Below are 27,468 nucleotides of genomic sequence, written 5' to 3' on the forward strand. Positions count from 1 at the left end.
AGCTTGGAGAGTCTTCTACAACCTGGCTCCAGTCTATCCTTCCATAATTCCTAGATGTCAATCCCCCTCCCACACTCTTTCATTGATCTACACTGACCTTCTCTCCATTCCTTGCTCACAACATAACATTTCCCATTTCTGTACCTTTGTGCCAGTCATCAGCCATTTCCAGAATATTCTCCCCCCTTACTGCAGCTTCCTAGAATTCCTCTCGTCCTCTAAGATTCAGTTCAAATACCTTCTTGTCCATGAAGACTTTCCTGATCTCACCACTTGCTAGTGCCCTCCCTCCTAAAGCAGTGTGTGTGCATTTGTATTTTTTCACTTGGTTTTTATGCTGCATACACTTAGATGCGGTGTCCCAAGAGGCCTGGTGCATTTGAAAGTTTTATGTTTTTAAAGCTACATCCTTGCTGTGTCCCCCACCACAAGTTCTTTGTGAGTCGGGGCTGTTTCATTGCCTGTACTTCATCCCAAACACCAAGCACTGTTCTTGGCACACAGTACATACTTAATACCTGCCTGTTGCTTGATTGGTTTCAGCTCCCTGAGATCCTGGAATCCTTGGGCTGGAAGGGCCTTGAAAGGATCTGAGGGCCCCATCTCTGGCCTTTATGCATGTGGGCAGTGCGCAGATCAGGGAAGATGGTCATGGCTTGGGGAGATTTCCAGGGCCAGAGCCACCCATCCAAAAAAGGAGTTAAGAGAAACAAATTCAGGGAGGGCAAGGGCTGGACACTCTCCCAAGGCAAGGGAGTGACTGCTTTGTAGACCAGCAGCATCTCTTCTTGTTGGTCAAACGCTCCTCTCTGGCAGCCTAGAGGTCTTTAGCCGTGGGTGGCTCAAGGGGCTTTTTCTTATTAAAAGGCAGGAAATAAGGGAAGGTATTTCCTACCCTCTGTCTTCCCAGGAGGGCTCCTATGGATAGCTATAGAGGTCCTATGCAAATGAGTTCGAAGCTCTCAGCTTCGGGAAAAATGAGCCTCTCCCTCAGCCAGAATCTCCCCAAGTCCTCAACACCAGTCATACAATGACCTATATGTTTGGGTTTCAAACTTCTATATAAAAGATCAGTGTAACGCGAAGAAGAGCTGCATGGGAGCTCCATTAACTTCTTCAAGCCCATGTCTTTGATGAATGGTCAGTGTAAGAGCAACGACTTCTGAGGAGATTTGAAGTCCTTGCACACAAATACTGAGCAGGCCCGGGGAGATGCTGGGAGGGGCCTCTGCATTGGGGGAGGAAGATCCTTTTGAATCAGTGCCATCAATAGCAAACTCCTATCTCCTTATATTACAGGTGGACTTGGCTGGGGGATGAATTGAAGAAATAGGCCCCCCAGTCCTTGGGTTTCAGGCACAAGAGAAAGATCTCCATGTGACCTGAGGCACACAGTCCCAAGGCAGCTGCATGCTTTTGGGGATTGGAGGGGCACACACAGACCCCCCTCGACTTAAGCCACGTGCTAAGAAGCACTATTTTGTATCTCTTTTCCAATACTTACCTCTTGGCGATAAAACATGGAAGACTCCTCTCCAACATGCAGATCTTGCCTAGAAGGGGGCTAGCATGAAACCCTTATCAGTAAGGAACACCTTAGCATGTGTGAGCTGAATAATTTAGCTGTAACTAGGAGAAGCATCTAGGGATTTGCCTTAGGGCGCCAACATTTAAAAGGCATTGATAGCCTTTATATCCCTTTAGAAGCACAGCACTCATGGGGTCCTGTCATCTTCAACTAAGGCAGTTCTGTCTTCCCTCTGCCAAGAGACAGGCACTATTCTAGAGTCTCTCCTACCCCTACCAACATAGTTTGTCTTAAAAATTGATTTGGCCTTTCATGATGCTTGCCTTGGACCAATTTTGGGAATTTGGCCTTAGATGAAAAAAATCATTATAGTTCTTGACCCCACTCATAGCCCTTGTCACTACCAGTGGCAGCCACAGGGTAATTAGTAGGAAGGCTCAATAGTAGGGGGAGAGGATGGCAAACATTAACAGTAAGGATGACAGGAAATAAAGGAGGTAGAGAGCCACCCCAAACAAACTCTGTTGACTTTCCTTCTTCACTGTCAAGCAGTGACCAATGGGGTAACTTCCCGACATAACTTTTCTTAGCTTGCTGACAGCGCTGGGCCTGAGGAGTTAGCTGTTGTAGAACAGGCTGTTCTAGGTTCGGCCTCATGCTTGCCTCTGTCTGGTCCAGCTAAGGCAGAGGCGAGGACTTACATCACAAGAAGGGAAAGCCTCCTTTGAAATCTTTGTCTTTAGAAAACAGAACAAGCAATTAGAGGATGAATTTCTCTGTCTGACCTTTCTCCCCCCCTTCCCAGAAATCGACCATTGAAGCCACAAACATCTCATTGAGTCTGTTATCTGGTAAGGTGAAAAGAAACTGCCAAATACCCATTCTAGGTCCCCCTCCCCTCCCCCCCCAGCCTATGCTTTCACCTCTGCCCTTACCAACCCTGCCCTATTCTGCCTTCTCACTGAAGAAATAAACTGTGGGTGCCTTTGATCAAGGGCTACCATCTATATTCCAAAGAAATCTGAGAAAGAGGAAAAAGATTCAAATGTACATAAATATTTATAGCAGGTCTTTCTGTGGTGGTAAAGAACTGGAAACTAATGGGTGCCCATCATTTGGGGAATGATTGAACAAATTGTGGCATTTGCTTGCAATAATGAATAATTTACATGTATTATATTACATGTAATACTACTGTGCCATGAGAAATAATAATAGGAATGGTTTCAGAGAAACCTGAGAAGATTTGCATGAACTGATGTAGTGAAGTGAGTAGAACCAGGAGAACAATTTATACAATAAATGCAGAATAAAATAAGCAGAACCAGAAAAATAACATACACAGTGAATACAAGAATGTAAATGGAAAAAGCAATTAACAAAACCAACTGAACACCACATAGTTACAATGGCCAGGCTTGTCCCCAGAGAAGGCATGGGAAAATGAACCTCCCTCTCTTCTTTGCAGATGTGGATACTACAGGCATCAAACTTTGTATATGTTGTCACTCATGGGGTGGGTTGGTTAGTGGTGCTGAACTGTGCTTTAAAAAAAATTATTTGTTACAATGGACAGTTCTCCAGTATGGGAAAGAGTAGCTTTAAATGTAGAAATGAAGGGAATGTAAAAACAAAAGATATAAATATTTGAAAAATTTACAAGCAAAAATAAAAATCGGGGATACCTTTTGTCCCCCTCCAACCAAGAAGATAAAATATGATGCCCAGAAGGGAACATGACACTCTAGATGTAAGCTGACTAGGGAAGTGGGACCATCACTTACATGGTCCCAGATATAATGAAGCTCAATGAAGTCTAAGATTACAATTTTCTTGCCTGTGAATCTCTATTTACTTTTCCTAGCCCTGCAGTCCATTAAAATACTGAGATTTTTTTTTCCGATCTCAGAATTACTATTGGCCCCCACTTCCCCCATCTTGTACTTGTGAAGTTGATTTTCTAACACAAGTGTAGAGCTTTAATTCATCCCAATTAAATTATATTGTGTTCGATTCAGCCGACTGTTCTAACTCGTTGAGCTCTCTTCGAAGCCTGTCATCCAATTTACTGGCCAACCCTTCCAGTTTGCTGTCATCTGCACTGTCCTAGATGATGAACAGGCTATCTAAGGCTTTACTGAGTCATTGAGGCAAATGAGGAATAGCGTGGGACTGAGCACACATCCACTAATGACCTTATTCCAAGTTGATAATTGAGCCATCAGTGACTTTCCTGGGTCAGCCATTCAACCGATTTGGGGTCTCATTGTATAGTCCTCTACCCTCCCCCTCTTCATCTTTTATACCACAGCAAATAGACTTTCTCAAAAGTTTTGCTGAAGGTAAATTTTATCTACACAGTTTCTCCATTCACTTGGTCTAGACTAACCTTGTCCTAAAAGGAACCCAGGTATTCCAACTCTACATTCAGTGCTCTTTCTATGAAGCCTGGCTACCTCCCCTTATGTGACCCATAACTATTTTTTGGGGGGGGGCTTTTCAATACAAAATGCCTGCCTGGGGTTGTGGCCCTGACATTATTATCTCCTATGGCCATGCCCTAATGCCAGTCAATTCTGAGGACTGGGAACCACCAGGAACTTAGCAAGTCACAATGCCATCTTCTTACTTTCCATCCTATCATAGGCAGCAAGCCAGAGTATGCTGGATTTGGAATAAAGAGGCCATGTGTTAAATCCCAGCTCTCCTACTCACAGGTAGTGAGTACCTATGTGATCTTAAGTAAATTCCTTTCCTTGTCTGGGCCTCACCTTTCTCCTCTGTAAAATAAAGGGATTGGACTAAGTGGTTTGGGAGCCCCATCTACCTCTAAGCCCATGAAATCTCTGAAGCTGTGCTGAGCAAACACTGCCTTTTTACAGTTGGAAATTGTGCACAGAGCAGGGGCTGCAGAAGGTGAGCCCGGCAGGATTGTCCTACTTTGTCCTGCCGGGGGATGGGTATGTGGAGAGGATTCGGCTGCATTGACCCTTCATTTGGCCCCCATCAGAACACACAGCAGCCACGCAGGCAGAAGACAGCTCAACAAGCTGAAGGAACACCATCCTGCATCTTCATTATGTGAGTTTCCTGTTTAGTGGAGCAAAAACTGTGAACCCAGTGGGGCTCATTGATGCTAGACTGGTGGCTGGTGGGAGGGAATTTGCCACAGCCCGAGTTTGGCAGCACTAATAAGGTAGGCGGGAAGGCTGCTTCAGGGTTAAGCATAGGAAGAAGCCTTACAGAACTTACTCATGAGGTGAGGAGAATGAAGCCCATGGAGGATCCATGACTGGCCCAAGGTCACATAGGAAATATCAGAGACAAGATTTGAACCTAAGTTCTCTGGCTGGATCTAGCACATTTTCCATCAGGACATGTTATCTCTCCTTCAACATCTACTGGCTATTTCTCTGTTACCTACAAAGATGCCCTGATCTTTCCCATATTTTACAAAAAATTCACTTGAGGAGCAGCTAGGTAGCACAGTGAATAGAGCACCAGCCCTGGAGTCAGAAAGACCTGAGTTCAAATCCAGTCTCAGATATTTACTAGCTGTGGCAAGTCACTTAACCCTGTTTACTTCAGTTTCCTCATCTGTAAAATGAGCTAGAGAAGGAAATGGCAAATCATCATCACGGTACCTTTGCCAAGAAAACCCCAATGGGGTCACAAAAAGTCAGACATGACTGAAATGACTCAACTACTACTACTACTACTAGTACTACTAGTACTAGTACTAGTACTACTACTACTACTACTACTACTACTACTACTACTACTACTACTATAGCAGTTTGACTGTGCCATTTCCCTGTTCAAAAATCTTCAGTGGCTTCCTACTGCCTCTAGTATGAAATGTTTTTAGCCTGCCATTCAAAGCCCTCCACCATGTGACTTACACTTAGTTGCATTTCATATTATAGATGTGTATGCCTTCTCCAGGAGAACCAAATTGGCCTACTTGTGGTCTCCAATGGTGTTCCATTTGTCTCTGCCTTTTTAGCGACTCTCTACACTTCGAAGGTACTCCTTCACTTGGACCCCCTAGGATCCTCAACTCAGGTACCGCCTCCTTAGGAAAGTCTTTCCTGATCTCTCTTCCTCTATAAATTATCTTCTATGAACTTCTCTGTGCACATATTAGAACCTCCCACTTCCCCACTATGGCCACGTAGAATGTAAGTGTCATTAGGTAATTTTGTCATGAAATCTCCAGAGCCAAGCCCAGCATCTCCAATGTACTTTGATGAGTCTGTAATCTCATTGACTTAGCTATTTCCATCAACCTGCCAGATTCACAAGTAATCCATGCCTTTATATCCATGAAATTTTTGCCCATATCCTCTCACAAGCTTCCACAAAATATGTACCAGTATGCTGAGGGTCTTTGTCTAGCTCCAGTGACATGTGTGGATACCAGTGGGGTGTATGGATCCTATCCCCTGTTTCTCCCTTGCTCTCACTGCATGTCCAGCCCACCTCCTCATGTCAGAAGGTCTTTGATTATATCCTTTGCTTCACCTTGCTTGACCTTTGGTCATGTGTCTTAGCTTACTCATGCATACCAGATACTTTTCCATTGTCCTTTTGGAAACCTTCAACTTCAAGCCTTCAGAAATGAAGGATTTCTATGACTCACAACCATATACAACATCACCAGAACAATGTTGATGTGAAGATGGAACTGGGCTGTCTAGGAAGAAGCTTAGTGGCCTTGAAACTATTAGGTAATTTCTCAAAGGAATCTTGTTGTTTTGGAAGCCTCGCTATAGTGTCTATCAAAGATATGTGATGGGCCAACCCTAAGGGTTATATATCCACCTGCACAATAGAAGCCGGATGGTAGGCATGCTTCCAAAATGTCCAGAAACTGTCCTAACCCTTTGAGGCAGTGATTCCCCTACTGGGCATAAACGGGTTAAAGAGAAAAATAAAACTAGACAAAAAATAAACTGGACAAAGGGTTAAAGAGAAAAAGTTCCCATATGCACAAAACTACTTAGAGCAGCTCTTTTTGTAGTAGCAAAGAACCAGAAACTGCAGGAGTGCCCATCGACTGGGGAGTGGCCAAACAAATTATATTATATGAAAGTAATGGAATATTGTTGTACCACAAGAAATTAGGAAAGGTATTATTTCAGAGAAACATGGGAAAGCTTGTATGAATTAATGCAGAGTGAAGAAAACAGAGAACTTATACAATAAAAACAATGTTAAATGCAAACAAGTTTGAGAGACCAAAGATCTCTGATCTAGGCAATAAGCAGAGAACCAGTGATAGGGTATGTTACTAACCTCCCGACAGAGAGGTCATCATGAACTCAAGGTAGAGAATAAGGCATACATTTTGGAATGCAGCCAATGTAGAAATCTGTTTTGCTTGACTGCATATTTATTACAAGGGTTTTGTTTTTCTTTTCTTTGTTGAATGGGAAGGGGGAGGTGGAAGCGAAAAAAAATGTTAATTGAAAAAATCACTTCTAAAAGAAAAGACAATAGACATGTTTCATCAACTTGTCTTCCTTCTCTTCTAGCAGGGCTAGTAAGGCCAAACTCTTTAGAGTGCTTATGGAGGTCCCTGAGGAGGCTCTGGAATATTCTGGAACTTGATGCAATTGATACAAAGTCATTCACAGACAGAGGTGTCTAGAGAACCTGATCTGCAGACAATCCTGCTTGCATCTGGCCTCTGTGCTGGACAGCCTTCATGATAGCGATCAATGTCATTGTCAGGATGATGCTTCTCATTTGATATTTATAAGAAGAAGGCAATCAGAGAATTCTCTATTGCTTCATTTTTCATGGCATCTTCAACGATGCTGAAATGTGTAAAGAAAAGACATCTTGTTGGGAAAAAAGTGCTAGGTTTCTACTGAATCAAATGATTTTTTATAGTCAGCTCATAATGATCTCAGTGGGATCATGTATTCTCTCTCTGTGTTAGTCACTTGTATTACAGTAAAGACAAGACCCTTCCAATATTGCCATCCAGGATGCTCTTGGGGGGAGGGGTTTCTTATAAAAATATTGTACGAATTCAGTAGGCATGTATGTGTTAATTACTGATACATATTTTTAAAAATAACATTTTATTAGTTGTCTTTTGGGGTTTTTTTTAGATGTTTAGATTCCCACCCCCAAGAATTTGGTGTTTTCCCCTCTTTTAGGTACCTGGATAATTCCTCAATTTCCTCAAAACCATGCTGCCTCAAATATTTAGATTTGTTTTGACTATGCTTATCTGTTACAAAGATAGTGTTTTTTTCATTTCAGGCAGAGGCAGGGGAGTTATAGTATTACCCAGAAAAAGAAGAAAAGAAAGAAAAGTGGGTCATTGAAGCATTTTTCTCAATTGCACAGAAGAGTACAAGAGAAATTTCCGAAGGAAACAGACAAGCAGGATATCACTGAAAATATGTTAAATTTGTTATATATTCTTATAGAATAGAGATGAATGCTTTCATATATAATCCTCTTTTTCTATTCATATATGGAATTTTTTTGCTTTTCATTAAACTTAGAATAACAAATAAGATTAACTTCAGAACGGCAATATTGATTTCTTAAATTTGTTCTCCCTCCAACCTTGATATCCTCTTATATACGTGGTCTATCTAATGCAGTCATTCTTTAGTGTCATTTATACTCCCTCAAATAGTTCATCAAAGGCTATGATTTTAAGATCCAAAGATGGCAGTTCCATTGCCATTGACAGAGAAAAGATTTTGTTGTAGAAATCTTGACAATCTTTTCCATTTTCACCTGTTCATTGCCTTTCCACTTCAACTCAAATGACTCTGGGATGATTTGTTTAGTTGATTTTCTTGTCAAACTTTCCATAAATTTAATTTAGCCATCACTGTTTCTCACCATTTTATGAAGCACTACTTCTTATAATCTTCTCTCATAAAGTTTTACAGGGAAACTTATGTTCTAAGCCAGTGTTTTCCTTGGCTACCATATCACTTCATTTGTTAAGGAGATCAAGTATTTGCTGACTGAGGTACTTTCTAGGCTTTTTGGGGTATCTTCATTGCAACATCTGATTTATGTTTATTAAATTTCCATGAAAAGCAGTCTGTAAGTGAATAAAGAGCTAGACTTCAAGTTACATAGTCTTGAGTTTAAGTCCTACCTCTGAGGTAGACTGGTAGTGAAAAGCCCAGGGAAGTCATCTGGTAAGTCTCAGTACCTCAGATAGTCACTCTCTAGGACTGCAAGTTACAGAACAGGTATCACTCTGCTATTTGCATTGGTAGAAGGAGTTTTGGTATTGGGAGTTCTCTCTACCAATGAAATCACATGTCTAGTCCAAAAGAAGGAAGGAAGGAAGGAAGGGAGGAAGGAAAACAACCTTTTATATGAAATGATGAGAGTGTGTGTCGATTTCTGTTCCTTTATCCATTTTCCATTTTTCAGTATCAATATCTTATTTAAATAGGTCAGGCTGGAGTATATCAATTGTGTATCATTCTCATATTATTCTAATTTGGTATTGATTTTAATCTTTATTCTAATAAGTGGGTAGTCTCAATGTAAAACAGATGGCTGCTTCTGACACGATTCCCACGTATCAGTAAATGATCACTTCCTGTTTATTAAAATATAAATCAATTTCATTTTTGTGATGTTGTTTAGTACTTACTGTGTTTAGCATCTCCTGATTCTTCTGAAAGAAATGAACCATGATACGTAGGTTTCTGTTTAACAAATCCAATTTCTTTTGCATAGTGAGAGTACTCTCAGCCAACCTCATGGTTTGTGTGGGAAGTCACTCCCAAAGCTCTGAAAAGCATCTTCCCAAATCAATGTGTGGTTATTTTATTTCACAAGCAATAGAAAAAAATACTATTAGTGGCTAATAAAAACACCCTGTCAATTTACCTCTCCACAAGGTCCAACCATATCCTCACTTACAAAGTGAGCCTGGCACCATGCCCAGAAGCCCAACAAACCCTGGTTTTGTTGAGGCATCAGAGGAAGAGTGAGCCTATAGAGAAGGACTATGATGGGCCCATTCTGCCCTGCGTCTTTCAATCTGCAAGTCATGAACATACTGAAGATCTCAGCTGCTCAGAGTCTGTTGAGAGCAAGGCTAAGGAAATGATCCATCTTAGAGCTATAAATACTTGTGGAAATGACTTTAGAAATACTTGTGTACAGTCATTCCTCACATCTCCCATGTACCAAATGCTTTGAGCATCTAAGAAGGATGGGAATACTGAGTGTCTACCTAGGCAAGAGGAGGATAGGGGGGAAGGAAGGGAAGGAAGAAGAAGAGAGGAGGTGGAGGTGTGGGGGGGGTGCTTTCACTCACACACCTGGAAGTGGTTTAGTTTTGGTGATCAGTAACATTGGCATTTGTTTGTAGGCACTTCCAAGTTTTAGAAGCATAGCCTTATCTCCCCTTAGGGTAGCTAGGTGGCACAGTGGATAGAGTGCCAGGACTGAAGTCAGGAAGACTAATCTTCACAAGTTCAAAACTGGCCTCAGACACTTACTAGCTGTGTTACCCTGGGCAAGTCACTTACTCCTGTTTGCCTCAGTTTCCTTATTTGTAAAATGAGCTAGAGAAGGAAATGGCAAACCACTGCACTATCTTTGCCAAGAAAACCCCAAATGGGGTCACAAAGAATCAGACATGACTGAACAACAATAACATATCTCTCCTGATCCAGGGCAAGAGGTCAAAGACAGGCAAGCATTCAAGGCATGGACAAGTCCCAACACTGGGAGCTACTAAGACTCAACAGATATAAGTAGGAGATACAGAGTTCTGCGTTAGAAGGGACCTTTGAAGCTGGTTAGTGTAACCCTCTTTTCACAGATCAAGCCAACTGAAGGGAAGGGGCTTGCTCAATGTGACATAAACAGGACTAGAACTGAGTGCAGCTGGGATGCCAGGCCAGTCTCTTTCTGCTGCTGGGGGTCAATGCCAGGACAATGAAGAGCCCTCTGTGACCCAACCTTTTCTGAGCCCTGTTTTCAATGCATCCATCTTCCAAGGCTCTTGAAGTTGTTTGTTATGTGTCCAGTGTCTGCTTGAGGGGCCAAGGTAGAAATCAGGACTGTGTTCTTAGCTGATGGATACCAAGTCTCTTGTTATTAAAAACAAAACAAAAAAAACATGCTGTTATTTCAGTTCAAAGTTAAAAAATAAAAATAAAATAGAGTGGAGAGGAAGCTTTTTGGAAATTCAGTAAAAAGTTTTTTGTTGAGTTAGTCTGTCTAAGGGTTTTATGAACTCTTCTAAAGTGCCTTAGGAATGCAGTAGCTAAGGCAGATCTTGAACTTGTATTTCAGCTTGAGCAAATACCACAAACTGTAGCTAGAATAAGTTAACAGGAAGCAACCCCTCATAGGACTGGGGATACTGGAGAAGCAACTGACCCTCAGCCAACATCCAGATTTCCTATTTTAACGAGTTGTTCCTGCTGTGCATCTGCTAATGTCCATTGTTTCTCTACTCTTCAGAAAGTAGTCTTTCAACAACATAGAAACATTAGAACTGGGATGAAACCTTGTGTGGACCCCACCATGGTTGCGGCTCTCAGTGACATTAGAGAACCAGCCTGAGTATTAGGAGTGTGCTTTGAGATCCTTAAGGGCACCTGCTCTGCCACAAACCAAACAGGTTATTAAAGAGAAGATCCGAAAAGTGTCTTGGAATAGTCAAAAGTCAAGAGGGCTTTATGTCTTCCAAGGGAATCATTGGAAAAGATGGAGTATCCATCATAAAATAAACATTTATTAAACACCTACTATGTGTCAGGCACTGTTCCATGCTGGGGATACAGATGAGAAAGAGAAAGACAGTTCCTGCCCTCAAGGAGCTTACAATGGGGGAAAGATCACACACAACAGGAAACTGGAAGGAGTGGAGGAGGGAGAGAAGCTACCAAGGGGTATCTGATGCTCTTTTGTAGAGTTCAGACCAAAGAGAGCTGCAAGATGGAAAGCTTTGGGAGGAGTTGGGTGCTCAGCCAGAGGGGAGAGGAGGCCAAGGGGGGCGGAGTTGAGAATCCAAGGCCAAGTTAAACCACATGATGGGGAGATTTCAGGTGATCAGCCTATCCTGGGAGGGGCATCTTGTTGTGCCTGAGCAGAACTGTGGCCTCTCCCTTCTGCAGAGTCCTCTTTCGTTGTTCTCGGTGACTGCATCCACCTCTAGAGAGCATCGCCTCTAGAGGCAAGGTGGAAGGATCTTCCTTTCGCTGAGTCAGAAAGTGGCCAGTGAATATGGCTAAATCCAGTCCCTCATCCTGGCTACTTTGCCTGGATGAAGCTCGATGTACTCCCATGAGCAGAGGCAGCTTCCTAATGTTTACTCTTCATCGCTAGGGGCTGAAGTAGACTTGAAATACTATAGAAGAGAAAGGCTTCCTTCTCTCCAAAGCACTGAGCTGGGATTGGAAGAGGTGCAATATTTCATTCACTGGGCTATAAATTTTATCTTCCCAGGGACAGAAAATCAATATTCTGTGAGCATACATCTTTTCCTAAGAGTCAACATGCTTTATTAACTTAACCCCTTCCCCATTGTAGCTTCTGAGTGCTGGAGGAGTGAACATAAAATTAAATGCTGGAAACCCAATTCTTAGACCAATATGGCCTTTAAGCCATGTGCAATCAGCTCTCAGAGTATGAAGATGAAAGCCTTCTTGTTAGGTTGCAAGTTTCCACCATCCAAACAGATAATTAGTGTCTAGGGCAGAAATTCTTCAATTTTTGTCATCATGGACTTCTTGGGCAGGCAGGCTACAATGCATAAATGTATAGGATTATAAAGAACCTCAATTAGATGGAAATAAAGGTGTTATTTTTCCCACTCAACTTCCCAGAAACATTGAAGTCTGTAGACTCGCAGAATACTGATCGAAGGAATGCTAGAGTTATTGGGCCTAGAGAAGCCTGTCATTTAAGCCCCTTCCCAAATCAGGGGAACAAGGCCCCACACAATAGCAGTAGCTACTCTCCCCATCCCCCCTTCCCCCCCAGTTGAATTTACCTTCCGTGCCAGATTTCCTAGTTACCGCTCTAGGCCTAAGTTATTCTTTGGAGACTGTGCTTTTGATTTTAATTTTTTCTTTCTCAAGGTTTTTCCCTTTTGTTCTGATTCTTCTTTCACAATATGACTAATGTGGAAATATATTTAATATGATTATATACATAAAGCCTATATCAGATTGCTTGCTACCTTGGGGATAGTTGAGGGAAGGGTGGGGAAAAGAAAAATTTGGAAAATCTTACAAAAATGAATGTTGAAAATTATCTTCACATGTAATTGGAAAAAATAAAATAGTATTAAGCAAAAAAAAGAGAGAGACTGTGGTTTTTAAAAACAAAAGCATCTGATTTCTGATCAGGGCTCACTTACTGATCCAAGTGACATCTCAGAGTCTACATTTCTGTAAAATATCTGTCAAACGCAGGTAATATGAAATAAATGCCTATTTTTTGGCTATGACCTCAAGATTTCCAAGGATGAGTGATGGGCAGACAATAAGCAGGTAAACACTTAACAAATCCCCTGCCAGTGATTGAGAGTTTCAGAGAGGAGGCCTGAGTCAAGCAGGAGGCCCAAATTTTCCAGTTATGTTCAAGGCCAAAGTCTGTGAGTCGATTCCAGCAATAGCCAGCTCCCGGCTATGACAAAAAGGACCGATATTTCCAATCTTTGAGGCTTAGAGATGAGAAGAATATCTATTCCTTTTCATTCTCAAACTGGCAGTCATCTAAGTATTCATCATTAAGCAATGTTAACAGAAGCCATTGTTTTCCATGGCTAGCTTTAATTACTTCTGAGAGAACTTTTCTGTAAGTGAGAAGTTTTTCCATTTTATCTTTTTCTTTAGAGATGAAAAGAGTTTCTTTTCAAATGTCTATAAGCAAACACTTGAAAACAATGTACAGTTGGGCAAAGCTGTTCAAGTGGCCAAGTTCAAGGCAGATTCTTCACTAGTCTCTGATGATCAGCCGCTGAAGCCTCCAGGTAATTGGCTCCTTTCAACCCCAACACAAACAAAGCCTTTGTCAAGCTCCCACAACTGATTGTTGCTGTTTGAGATGTCACTTGACCATGCCTTTCTTTCAACAACTCACTATTCTGTACCTTCTGGTGAGAGAGAGCCCAGGATGAATGTACCACCTTTTACAACCTCTCCTTGTCTTTGTTTCCCAGAATTGGGCTTATACAGGACTGAAAAAGAAAAGAAATGAGAGGCGGGGGCAGAGTCAAGATGGCAGAGTAGAAACAGAGCTTCCAAGGGGCTCCAGCTCCCACCTCCTCCAATTCATGTAAAAGGTGACTCTGAACAAACTTTGGAGCTACAGAACGCACAAAATGACACAGAGAAGCTAACCTCCCTCTAAGGACAGCACGGCAGGCCAGCAGCAAGTGGCCAGTGAAGCACTCTGGGACCTGATCCCAGCCCCGAGTGACCCAGAGGTTTTAGCTTCAGGACGGGCCTGACCAGCCGCCGGCTGGAGGGACTTCAGATCACCAGCAGCTGTGGTGCTTTCCAAAATTATCAACACATAGATGCTAAGGACAAAATGAGAGGTCAGTGCAGTGTGGACTTTGGGATCCGGTAGTTTGGGAGTGTGGTCGGCCTTTGCCCCCAGAGGGAGAAGTGGCTGAGGTTCTGTGGCCGTGCAGCCACTGCCACGTGGCAGCTTCAGCTCCTGGCCTGCAGAGTGTAGGGGGACCAAGCACCAGTCTGAGGGGTAATTGCTCTTGCTTTAACCTGCTTGGATCTGGATTGTGGTCCAGGGTGGAGGTCCTGGGGTGTGCAACCAGCTTTCCAGAGCGTGTGGAGGTTTCAGAGAGGGCACCCAACTAATACCTTCGGCATCTGAGAAAACCCAGCATTTGGGACGAAGCACCCCTGTCTGGTGGCAGAGTCCTACTGTGGCATAAAGCCTAAAAGTCAAGTAATTGAGTGGCAACATGAACAGGCAAAAGAAGCAAAGAAAACAGAGCAACTCAACTTTACACTCCTACTTTGGGGACAAAAATGATCAAAGCATGGAACAGGAGGAAGACAGCGAAGTCAGAACTCCTGTACCAAAAGCTTCAAAGAAAAATATGAGCTGCTTACAGGCCATGGACGACCTTAAGAAGGATTTTGAAAATGAAATAAGAGAAGTAGAGGAAAAATTGGGAAGAGAAATGAGAACGATGCAAGAAAATTATGAAATGAGAGTCAATAACTTTACTGAAGAAAATAACACCTTAAAAAACAGACTAACTCAAATGGCAAAAAGAGGCTCAAAAAGGTAATGAGGAGAAGGATGCCTTAAAAAGCTGAATTTTCCAGATGGGAAAATAATCTCAAAAGCTCACTGAAGAGAATAATTCCTTCAGAATTAGATTGGAGCAAATGGAAGTTAGTGACTTTATGAGAAATCAAGATACTATTAAACAGATCGAAACAAATGAAAAAATAGAAGGCAATGTGAAATATCTCATTGGGAAAATCACTGACCTGGAAAATAGATCCAGGAGAGATAATTTAAAAATTATTGGACTACCTGAAAGCCATGATCAAAAAAAGAACCTAGAAATCATCCTTCAAGAAATTCTCAAGGAAAATTGCCCTGATGTTTTAGAACCAGAGGGCAAAATAGAGGTTGAGAGAATCCACCAATCACCTCCTGAAAAAGATCCCAAAAAGAAAATTCCTAGGAATAGTATAGCCAGGTTCTGAAATTCCCAGATCACAGATAAAATATTACAAGCAGCCAGGAAGAAACAATTTGAATATTGTGGAAACAAAATAAGGATAACACAGGATCTGGCAGCTTCTACACTGAGGGATTGAAGTGCTTGGAATATGATATTCTGTAGGTCAAAGGATCTGGGATTAAAACCAAGAATCACCTACCCAGCAAAACTGAGTATCATGTTTCAGGGGAAAATATGGTCATTCAGTGGAATAGAGGACTTTCAAGCATTCTTGATGAAAAAAACCAGAGTAGAATAGAGAATTTGATATTCATATACAAGAAGCAAGAGAAGCATGAGAAGATAAACAGGGAAAAGAAATCATAAGGAACTTATCAAAGTTGAACTATTAACATTCCTACATGGACAAATGATAATTGTAACTTATGAAACTTTTTTCAGTATGAGAATAATTGAAGGGAATAGAAATGTGTATATATATACACACATACATACACATATATGTATATATGTCTATATGGGAGGGTATATGGGCGTATGAATACATATGTGAATGTGTGTATATATGTGTACAGGTATACATAGGTAGAGGGCACAAGACCAATTTAATAGGAAGGGATGAGAGGGAGGATGATGGAAGGGAGGGCAGGCTGGGGGGAGGGAAGTTGGAAGCACCAACATTTGAAAAGGGACAGGATCAAAGCAGAGAATAAATCAAGTGGGAGGTGGGATAGGAGGGAGGGGAATATAGTCAGTCTTTTACAATATATTCACTATGGAAATGTTTTGCATATCTACATATGTACAACCTATATTGAATTGCTTATCTTCCCAGTAATGGTGGGTGACAAGGGAGGAAGAGAATGAATCTGGAATTCAAAACTTTAAAATCAAATGTTTTAAAAAAAAAAAATATATATATATATATACTATTATTAACATTATTTTACATGTAGCTGGTAAATAAAATATATAGGCACTGGGGCATAGAGATCCACCGTGCCCTACTGGAAAGTTGGAGGGGGCATGGGAGAAGATATGGGAGAGAGCAGATTGGAGGAGGGGATATTTTGGGTGGTGGGTAGGGGGAAACATGGGGAGAAAATTTGTAACTCAAAATCTTACAGAAATTAATGATGTAAACTAGAAGTTAATAAAGCATTTGATTAAAAAAAAAACAAAAAAAAAGAAAAGAAATGAGAGGAGGAAAAAAGGGTCAGGTTATACATTCCAAACAGATACACCCACTAAGGAAGTATAACCCAGGACAGGGTAGGAGCTCTAGAATCTTCATTCCCTTGGGGACACCTAGTGGGGAAGAGAGGGTTAAAGTAGGATACAGAGGCAAGAGCCTTCTGGGTATAAGAGGTGCAGGGATAGTATCATAGATTTAGAGCTGGAAGGGGCCTTCGAGGCCAAGTTCAACCTTCTCATTTTACAGATGAGAAAACTGAGGTCATAAGAGATTGCCCAGGTAACAGAGCTAAGAAGTTTTTGAGATGGGTTTGCATGTTGTTGTTGTTCAGTTGTGTCTGACTTTTTGGGATTTTCTTGACAAGGATATTGGACTGGTTGGCCATTTCCTTCTGCAGTTCATTTTACAGATGGGGAAGCTGAGGCAAACAGGGTGAAGTGACTTGTCCAGGTTCACACAGCTAGTAAGCGTCTGAGGCCAGATTTGGACTGGAGTTTTCCTAACTCCAGGCCTGGTGCTCTATCCACTGTGCTGCCCCACCCAGCTGCTGGGTTTGTACATGATCTATCTAATTCTCCTTTTTGGGCTCATTTAGAACGTCACACCAATATTCCCTCCAGAGCTGAATTTTCTTATTTCTATATAAATCTCCAAAGGACTTCCCTTCATTTATACAAAGACTGCACTGATCTCAGGAACTTGGAAATCAGTCAGTCAACAAGCATTTATTGCTGTTGCTGTTAGTGCTGAATATGGGGCAGGTCCTGTGTGAAGTTCTGCGAAAACAAAGATAATGTGCAACTACCCTCTAGAGGCTTATTTTCTAGTGAGAGAGGCCATCTATGCATATAGACAGAACATATGAGAAATTAATATAAACTGTTTGGGGAGGGAAGGTGAGAGCAGTCAGGATGGGGGAGGGGAGTAGTCAGAAAAGACCTCATGTCAGAGAGGGAGCTTAAGATGAATTTGGAAGAAAGTCAGAGACTCTGGGAGGCAGAGGGGAGCAGGGAAAGTGTGTCAGACATGAGGGATAGCCAGTCCAAAAACGTGGAGATGGAGCATTCTGTATGAGCAGCAGGAAATAGGCCCAGACGACTGGGCTGGCAAGTGTGCAGAGAGAGAGACGTATTAAATGAGGCCAGGAGCCATTGGAGTGTCCCAGGGGCCTGGGTATCATTCTATCCCTGGGAATTTGCTTAATATTTGATCCTGGGGTAGAGAAAACACTCTAAGGCACAGCTTCATAACTTAAGAAAAACTCATTTCATTCAAAAAAACTATTTCTGTAGAATTGGTTTCCTTTGGAATTTTAGGCATTTTACTCTCTCCATTTAAAGGCCTATTCCAAGCAGGGGTTCAGGGACATCTTCCCCAGCCTGCCTGTCTATGACACAGAAGGGGGGAAAAAGAAACCCTAGCCCAAGGTCCAAATATCCCCAGGAAGGGCCCAGTGGAGCCAGCTCCCTTCTGCAATTGATCCTTTACCCAGAAATCCTATTTAGGCTCAAATAGGAATCTTAGCACAAGGAGAGTCAACTCCTGGCATTAGCACCCACCATGTTTCAGAAGTGACTGACTGGGCACAGATAGCTAGGACCCTGAAGGCCAGCTGACGATGCTCACCTTCTCTCTGTCTTTGTGCATCCTTAGATAAAGCCTATGCCAGCAAACTAAAAGTGAGTAGCTTAGTGAAGGGAGGGCAGGTCTAGGAATCAGCCTGGGAATTCTGCTTCTGACATCATTCTGGTTGTAGGACACTGAGCAAACAGTTTTTCTTCTGCATTGGTGAAAGATTTCCTCACTAGGACCGCCCTACAGAGGTACAATCACAGGACCAGTCCAAGATTATACACACTCATACAACACACACACATACATATTTTTTTTTTGCTTTTTGGAGGGCAATTGGGGTTAAGTGACTTGCCCAAGGTCACATGACTAGTTTTTGTGTTAAGTGTCTGAGCCCAGATTTGAACTCAGGTCCTGACTCCAGGGCCAGTGCTCTATTCACTGCGTCACCTAGCTGCCCCAACACACATACATAATTTGATGAGATAGATGGAAAAAGGTTTAAAAATGACCCCCAATTTACTTTGAAAGTTCCCAAACCCCTTCTAATGGATTTGTAACCATAATTCCCAAGCCCTATTCTCTGCTCAGCAGATAGTGGGAAGCTAGGACCAGATAGCATTTCATTTTAAAGTAGATATACAACTTTAATTTAAAAAATGCCACTGTGCCTGAGGGGAAACACACACACACACACACATGCACACACACAAACACATGAAAGGATTTGCTTGGTGAAATTGTCAACATCCTAATGGAAAAATACTTTTGAACCTACCAGAAACAAGGCCCTCCAAAGCAGGCTGGATAATCATCCAGCGAAGGGCTTTCCAAGACATTGAGACATCCCAGAGTTCTCTGTCCAGGAGAGTGACTTAACCTTTGCCTTAGAGAGAACAGGCAGTAGTCCAATAGGACTGAGTTCTGGAACTGGTAGCAGAAGACCTGAGCATGTATCCCACCTGTGCTGCTCACTGTGTGACCTTGGAGAAGCATTTCTACCTCTCTGGGCTTCAGTACCCTCATCTGTAGAATGAGTGACTTTGGAAGACCCTTCCAGCTTTGAATCTAGGACCTAAACTTATCCAAGTCAGCCTGACCAACTGAAAATGAGAAATTAGTCTACTTCCAAAAGTCATGAATGAATGAATGGATAAAGCATTTATTAAGAGTACTTACCTGTGCCAAACACTGTGCTTAGAAATGGGAATACAAAAAGCAAGACAGTCTCTGCTCTCAAAGAGATAATATTCTATCAGGGGGAGACAGCACAAATAGGGAAGTGGTGGCAGAGGAGGGAGCATTGGTCTGGGAGTTACAGGAAGAGTGAATTGATCCATAGGGCAGTCAATTGACTCACCCTTTCCGTGGTACTATTGATTTGATGACTGTTCCCAAAGCAAGAGATAGAAAGGAGTGGAGCAGCAAATAGGCAGATGGTAAGACAGCCTTGGTAGACAGCAAAATGACATGTGAAGGCACAGTGTGATCTGGGATCTAGGGCCATCTAGGTATCAGGGCTAATTGCAATTACTTCAACAAGGTGACAGAAAATGGTTTATATTTTGTGGGTCAGATCCAATGAACACTGACAATCCTAAACAGAACTTCCCTATTGTCCCTAGGATAAAATAGAAAATTCTCTCCCAAAAGCACAGATTTGGGGGAGAGGGGAGGCATTCTCTAGGAGTAGGGAGAGTTGTATAATCCACTCCCATAAGAACCAAGGTTAGGTATGTCACAGTGATGTCCATTGCTTATGGGAGGAACTATACCTTCCTGGAGCCAAAGTCTTCCACCCCACCCCACCCCATCCCAGGATAGCAACAACCTAGGGCGAAGCCCCATTCACCTCCCACTAGTTCGGACTCTGTTCTTCATCCTTTTCACATAGGCAACAAGAGAAACTTTGTCAAAAGCTTTGTGACATCTAAATAACTTAGACGTGTGACATTCCCTTGCTGTGCCAGTCTAGTAAGCCCACAAAACCAGGAATGAGTTGAATGTGAAGTGAGTTGTGCTTAGTGAACCCATTTTGTCTCCTAGTCCTCACTGCTTTCTGTTCTGAGTGGTGCCAAATCTTCTATTTAATGAAATCTTATGGAAAGTGTAATTGGATGTGCCATCTGTCCAGCCAATGGACAGGAAGCTAAGGGAGTGCAGTCACACTCAGGTGTCACTCATGTCAATATCCATGTACTTCAAAGCAGGGAGGGGTTTGGTATCCCCTCCCCCCCCAGATAAGGCTAGTGAGCAATTCTGGCTTTCCTTACAGAAAGGGGGAGTGGTTAGGGCTAACAATCAGGAACTAAGTGACTCTGGGAAGTAATTTTCTTCCTGTGGATTTGGGAGGGACTCAAGACATACCACTGGAGAATGTAGCTATGCTGCTGTTGCCACCCAAAGCTTGTCTGATGACTAAGAAAATAATATCATTGAAGTTCAAGAGTGGTTAACAACTGTTTTTCAGTGTTCCCTTTGCCCATTGTGAAAGACACTTTGTAGGGTTGGACAGATGGCTGATATGACTGCTGCTGCACTTTGGTTCTGTGCCTCATTAATTATCTCCCCAGCTGGAAATCTTTTTTTTTGTCGTTGTTTTGATATTAGCCTAGGTCTTACTCATCTAGGAGATATGTTTAAGCAAGAGCTGAATGCTTGCAGAATTTAGCATATTCATGCACATAAGCACTAGCCTACAGGCCTAGGACCTGGAGGAAATGAGTATGAGCGTTGTGGGGAGCTTGTTTTATGGGCAGAATCAGAGTTGAAGCAGCGGTGTAATGGAGTCAGCTGAACCAGCTCTAGACAACCAGGCAGTTTTCAGCATGAGCAGTTACACGTCAGAAATCAGTAAATGCTACAAATCCAGGCTTGATTGGTTGTCTTGTTGATTTGTCTAGACCTAAGAAAGCGATGGAGAGGATGTAAAAAGTGCACATTAAACTTCCAAGTGCATTGTGGGGACATTTTCTGTAGAAGCAATGTGTAAGCCAACTTCATTGGAGAGCAGCTTTTGATACGAGAGGCTGCTGAGTCCTGGAAACATTGTGTGTGTGCACAAGCGCTCGCTTGCTTGCTCATGCTTGCACCCCATGAGCATGTACTATCTCTTCCCTCTCCCCTTGTTTTCTACAGAGAAGGAATCATGAAGGAAACTGGAAAGGTTGGGGATCTGGGAAAATAGCCAGAGTTTGAATTTGGGAGGGGAAATTTGGAAGGACTTGAGAAGATGAAGAACTCAGGCTAAAGGGGAAGAATTTAAGGAGGAAAAGTACTTGATCCAAAGGGACAGAAGAAGGAAGAAGGTGGAAAAGAAGGAACTAAGACAAGAACAGGCTGACAAGGAGCCTGGAGATCCCCAGAGGCAGTTTGCCATCATATTCCTTCTATGTAGGGGAGCTACTAACAAGAATGGCAAAGGACTGAGGGTCTCATTTCCAGGAAGGAGGGAAAGCAGAGAACATTTTGCAGTGGCCTGCATAGAGCATGCCATGTTTATATTTCTGTCACAGTCAAACAACTTATCCATGCTTTAGGCCAGGGGTGGGGAACCTGCAGCCTTGAGGCCACATGTGGCCCTCTAGGTCCTCAAGGGTGGCCATTTGATGGAATACAACCCCCACAGAGCTAATCCCCTTCATAAAAGGATTGGTTCTGTGAAGTTTGGACTCAGTCAAAAGACCACACACAAAGATCTAAAAGCCACACGTTACCCAACCCTGCTGTAGTTTCAGGCTGAAGGTAATGGTGCTGGAAGAATGTCTCTCCACTCTTCAGGTTATCAGAGAGAATGAAATGTTCCTTTAAAAATATAAAAGAAAGGCTTCGATGTGAAAATAAAGTAGAAAAAGGGATGTGAAGAAGTAGAGGGGAAGCTTGACCTGTATTCAAAGACTAGAGGATGGAAGAATGTGACAGGCAAGAAAAGGAAGTCCCATCGAATACCTGGAGCTAAGTACGAAGTGTGAGACTCTTCTGAAAGAGGAGGGGGATGGACCTCATGGGGAGGAAACAGACATTTGTTGTCCTAGAAATAAGAATGTGGTGAAGTGAGCAGAACCAGGAGAATGCTGTCCATGTTAAGAGTACTATTGTAATGGATGGTTAAAAAGACTTGGCCAAAACAATCAAGACAATGATCCATGACAATTGTGAGGACTCACTAGGAAAAATGCTATCCATTTGATAGAAATGATGCAAATTGAAGCAGATTTTTTCCATTTTCTTTATTTTTCTTGTCCCCTCCTCTTTTAGGTAATGTGATTAATGTGGATATATGTTTTGCCTGATTTCATATGTATGATGAGTAGCATATAGTTTGCTTTCTTGATGGTTGGGGGAGGAGCTGGAGGGAAGGAGTGAATTTGGAACTGAAAATTTAAAAATGAATATTAAAAAAAGAAAAAAGAAAGAAAGAAAACTTTGAAAAACAAAAGAAATAAGAATGTGAATCCAAGTGCTGCTGGATGGGGTAATCATCCTATACAGATCAGAGGAAAAACAGACATATAATAGTGAGTGACTACTGCTTGCTAAGGGCTACTGAGGCAGCTATTTATTGACCTAGTAACAACAATTGAGAGATCTGTTGCCTTCCCAGGGCTTGTATCCAGGATGTGATCAAGAACTTCCCAAGACTTGTTCAACTTGATGATTGCCACCCAATTGTGGTAATTCACATGGGCACAAATGAAGGAACCTAGAAAGCATTGCTAAAGATCACTAAGCCTTGGAGAAGATATTGAAGACCATAGAGGCACAGAGAGTGTTTTCATAACTATTACCCATAAAATCCCATGATGTTAAAAGAGAAAGGCAAATTTAGGAAGCGAATGGTTGGTTAAGAAGATAGTATCTGAGATGCCAGGACAGGAACTAACAGGCCACGTCCAGTCATCCTGATTTGTATCTTGCCACTGGACCCACATGGCTCCAGAGGAGAAAGTAAGGCTGGTGACTTTGCACAGCTCATTCTCACTTAAATTCAATTTACTTGCAAGTCATGGCATCCCCTTCTTGATGCCACAGTCCTCTTCAAGAATGAAGGACAAAAAACACCTACAACAGAAAGTAACATATATGATGGTTTGCTGAACGATTATGGGTTAATGATCTTTGAAAGATTATGGGAGAAGTCTCTGTTCACAGTCTAGATTCCAGCTGGAGCTGTGTTCCTGACTGAGAAGCCTAGCAGGCCATCCCAGTCAGTTCCTGGCAAAAAAGCAGTTGTCTCCACTTTCTTAACCTGGAAGCTGGAAGCTCTGCTTGAGCCGACAACTAGAGAATCTGTTGTAAGAAGTAAACACGTCTTGGAAATGGGAGAGAAAGAGCAAGAACTGCAGACAGAGTGAACCAAGAAGCCAAATGAAATGTAATGAAGCAATACCTTCGGGCTTCCTTCTGGCCCAAGATCTAGTCATGTCATGTTCAAGTGACACCAATAGTTCTGATGAAGAATTCTTGGAGCTTCCTTTCCCAGCCCAAATTATCCAAGGACAATTTGAAGACATAAAAGACACCTTCATGTGCTCCACATTCCCATCTGCATTCCAGGTGGCTGAAGATGATGAAAGTGAAGACAAGAGCGATGATAATAATGATGGTGAAATCAATGATGAAACGACCTCTGACAATGACAACCTGTATAAGGATGCTGTTGATATCCAGGACAATTAGGAATACAGGGATAAGGATGATGGAAATGGTAGCAGATATAATGATAATGATGATGGTGATAACCACACTGACAATACCAATTCTGGCCAAGAAAACAAAGGTCATGACCCTGAGAGTGGTAGCCATTATGGTCATGGAAGCAAGCATGCTGTTAACGATGATGACGATGATGACAATGATGGTGACGGTGATGATGATGATGATGCCAAAGGTTCCAGGGATCATGATAGCAATATTGATGAGAATATGCTAGGTACAAGACTGACAATGGGGAAGTCAAAAATAGGAATGGTGGCAACGTTTTTGATGAAAGTAATGATGATAGAAGCAGCAATGAGGATAAAGGCAATAACTCCAGTCATGGGGCCAATCATGACGATGATGATATAAAAAGTTGGAGGATAGTCCTGAGCATTCTGGTGCTGACGCTATTGACAGTGATGGCAGTGATGATGCTGATGCTGGAAGCATAGCCATAGCAATGACAGTGACAGTGGCAGGGATAGTGCTGCTAACAAGGCTCGTGTCCAATGACGATAACAGGACAGGCATGAAACACACACAGAACTGAAGGAGCCGAATAAAAATGGAGACAGAGGCACGATATGACATTGATACGTCACTCTTTAGTTAGTCCTCTCATGACAGCCACTTTTTTTCAGTATTTGTGGACATTTCTTAGTTAAGAATATATTCTCTCTGCCTTCAACTTCTTTGGAGCATTTGCCTGATTAGGGGCGTTGATCCAATTTTATTTGTCAAGAAAACACAAATCCATCAAAGTGAATGTTGGAAAATGATAAGGAACAAGGATACTTTGAAGAAGAGAGATGAAACAGCACCCCAAACTCACTCTTTGCAAAGTTTGGCAGTCCATGAGTGTGGTACATTGCATATTTTGTAGATGTTCATGAACTGAGGAATTTTGCTCATTTTTTGTCTTTCCATGTTTCCCCCTGTAATAAGTATGATCTGTTATATGGCATGGCTCTCTCTTAGGGGATAGGAAAGAAATTCTGGGGGGGGGATGAGCAATGGAAAAACAAAATAGTCTTGCATTGTGTTTTTTCTTCCTGACTGATAATGTTTTAAAGTATAGATGGTGATTTGAATCAATTATGTATGCAGACAATTTTCACTTTTCACAAATGGACCATTCTGCCAACTTCTGCATGTAATGCAAGTTTACCTCTATCTACATAACAAAGGCATATATAGAATAAAAGCTTTATGAAAGTAAAAAAAAGAAAGATTATGGGAAATGAAAGAGTTTCCACAAGACTGGAGAAGAGCAAATATCCTAATAAAAAAAGGGAAGGTGAAAGAATTGATTCTGCACATGATAGATTTGAGGGCTTAGTTTTAATTCCTGGAAAAATTCTGGAATTTATATTTTAAATGAAAACTATTTTTTAACATTAATAAACATTTACTGTCTCTCCCTCTCCCTTCTCCATTCCATCTCCAAATTGGAAAAAAGCAAACAGAACTCTTGTAACAAACAAATAAGCAGAATAAAGCAAAACAAATTCACATATTGGTCATGTCCAAAAATGTGTCTCATTCTGTGTATTTCATTCATCATCTCCCTGTCGACAAGGGAGTAGCAAGTTTCATATTATTATGGTTAATCATTGTGTTAAGTCTTCCAAAACTATTCACTTTTACACTCTTGTTATTATAATATAAATTGTCTTCCTGGCTCTACTGACTTCACACTGCATCAGTTCAGTTAAGTCTCCCTAGGTTTCCTCGAAACTGTCTCTTTCATAATTTCTTACATCACAGTAGTATTCCATCATCTTCGTAGACCATTATTTATTCAAGCATTCTCCAATTGATGGACACCCCCCTTTGTTTCCAGTTCTTGGCTACTACAAATAGAGCTGATGTAAAGATTTTTGTACATATAAGACACTTCCCTCTTTGATTTTTGAGGGGATTTAGGTGTCAATGGGTATGTACAGTTTAGTCACTTTTGGGTTTTAGTTCCCAATTACTTTCCAGAATGCCTGGACTAATTCATAGCTTCCCCAGTGACAGTACATCCATGTGCCTGCTTATTAAAGGGATGGTTAATGAACATCTAGAAAAGGAAACATCGATCACAAATGCTAGCACAGCTTCAGCAAGAACAGGTCATGCCCCAGCAGCCTGCCTTGTATTAGCAGAGAAATGGGAGCAAAGTAGGTGCCTACAGACTGGAGAATGGTTAAGCAAATTGTAGCAAAGAAATGTATTGGAATATTACTGAGTTTTAAGAAATGATGAGTGTGAATTCAAACTGATGCAAAGTGAAGTAAGCAACACCAGGAAACCCATATATACAATGACTACAACATTGTAAATGTAAAGAATGTTGACCAAAAGACTGTGATATTGAACATTATGTAATCATGACCAAGCCACAAAAAAGAGATCATAAAATGTACCTCTCTCCCCTATTTCCAGAGGTGATGGACTATAGGCATGAAACACTACATATACAGTTAAACTCAATTGATGTATTGATTAGTTTTTCTGAACTGCTTCTTTGGAAGATAGATGGATAAATACTTAGCAGACAGATAGATGGACAGACAGATAGGTTTGTTATAAGGGATGGATCCCTAGGTAGGGCACGGGGGAGGACAAGGATATATCAGAAAATGAATTTTATGTAAAAAACCAAAAGAATAACTCATACCAAGCTAACTTAATTTCCTTTCTTGACAGTTTTACTAGACTGGTAGGTCAAAAGAGTGCTACAGACATAGCTTACCTAGTTTTTAGCGATGCTTTTGACAAAATCTCTACTCAAATATTTTTGTGGAAAAGATGGAGATATAGGCTAAAGGTTAGTACAATAAGATAGATTCTGGACAGGTTGAATAGCTGGACTCATCAGCTTGAAAGGAGATCTATACTGGAGTTCTCCTAAGAATCTCACAAAATTTTGAATCACATAATTCCAGAGTTAGAAAGGACCTGAGTGGCCATCTAAGCCAACCCATATAACTAAAGAGATCATACCCAACATACAACAGTCCACCCTCTGCTTGAAGATCTACAAGGGAGGGGAATTCACCACCTTTCCAGGCAGCCCATTTCCATTTTGGACAGTTCAAGTTGTTATCAAGCCTCTTCCCATTTCCAGCCTAAATTTGTACCTTTGCAACTTCCCTGCTTTGCTGCTCCTGGTTCTTCCCTCTGGTGCCAAGCAGAATAAGGCTACTCCTTCCTCAATAGGACCACCTTTCAAATACTTGAACACAGTTACCATAGTCCTCCTAAACCTTCTCTAGGCTCAACATGTCCAGTTCTTTTTATCAGTCTTCATGGGAAGGACATGGACTCAGCATTCTTCTTCATCCTGGATGCTCTCCTTCAATGTCCTTATTAATGCATGATGCCCATAGCTGACCACAAGCCTCTGGATGAGGCCCCATGAGGACCAAAGAATGACAGTAGAATAGTCACCTCAATGCAGCCCAAGATCATGTTGGCTCTTTTGGCTGATGCATCACACTGATGACTCATATGGAGCTTGCACTCTATCTGTTTGCCCTGTGCTGTTTAACATATTTGTCAAAGTATCAAAGCCTCAGTGATAGATGGGACTTCATAGGCCATATAATCTCACTCATACTTGACCAAGACTCTCCTAGACAATACACTTAGAAAGTAGCCATCCAGCTTTGCTTGAAGTCTTCTGGTGGCGGGGGGGGGATCCACCAACTTTCAAGGTATCCCATTCCCCTATTACTCCTTTCCATTTCCTAAATTTTATTCTTCCTAATCCATCCCACTCAATTCAATGACTTG

This window comes from Petaurus breviceps, unplaced genomic scaffold, assembly GCF_028583685.1.
Source record: "Petaurus breviceps papuanus isolate PSGF00001 unplaced genomic scaffold, PetGlider_PUasm1.0 90681, whole genome shotgun sequence".
Lineage (NCBI taxonomy): Eukaryota > Metazoa > Chordata > Mammalia > Diprotodontia > Petauridae > Petaurus > Petaurus breviceps.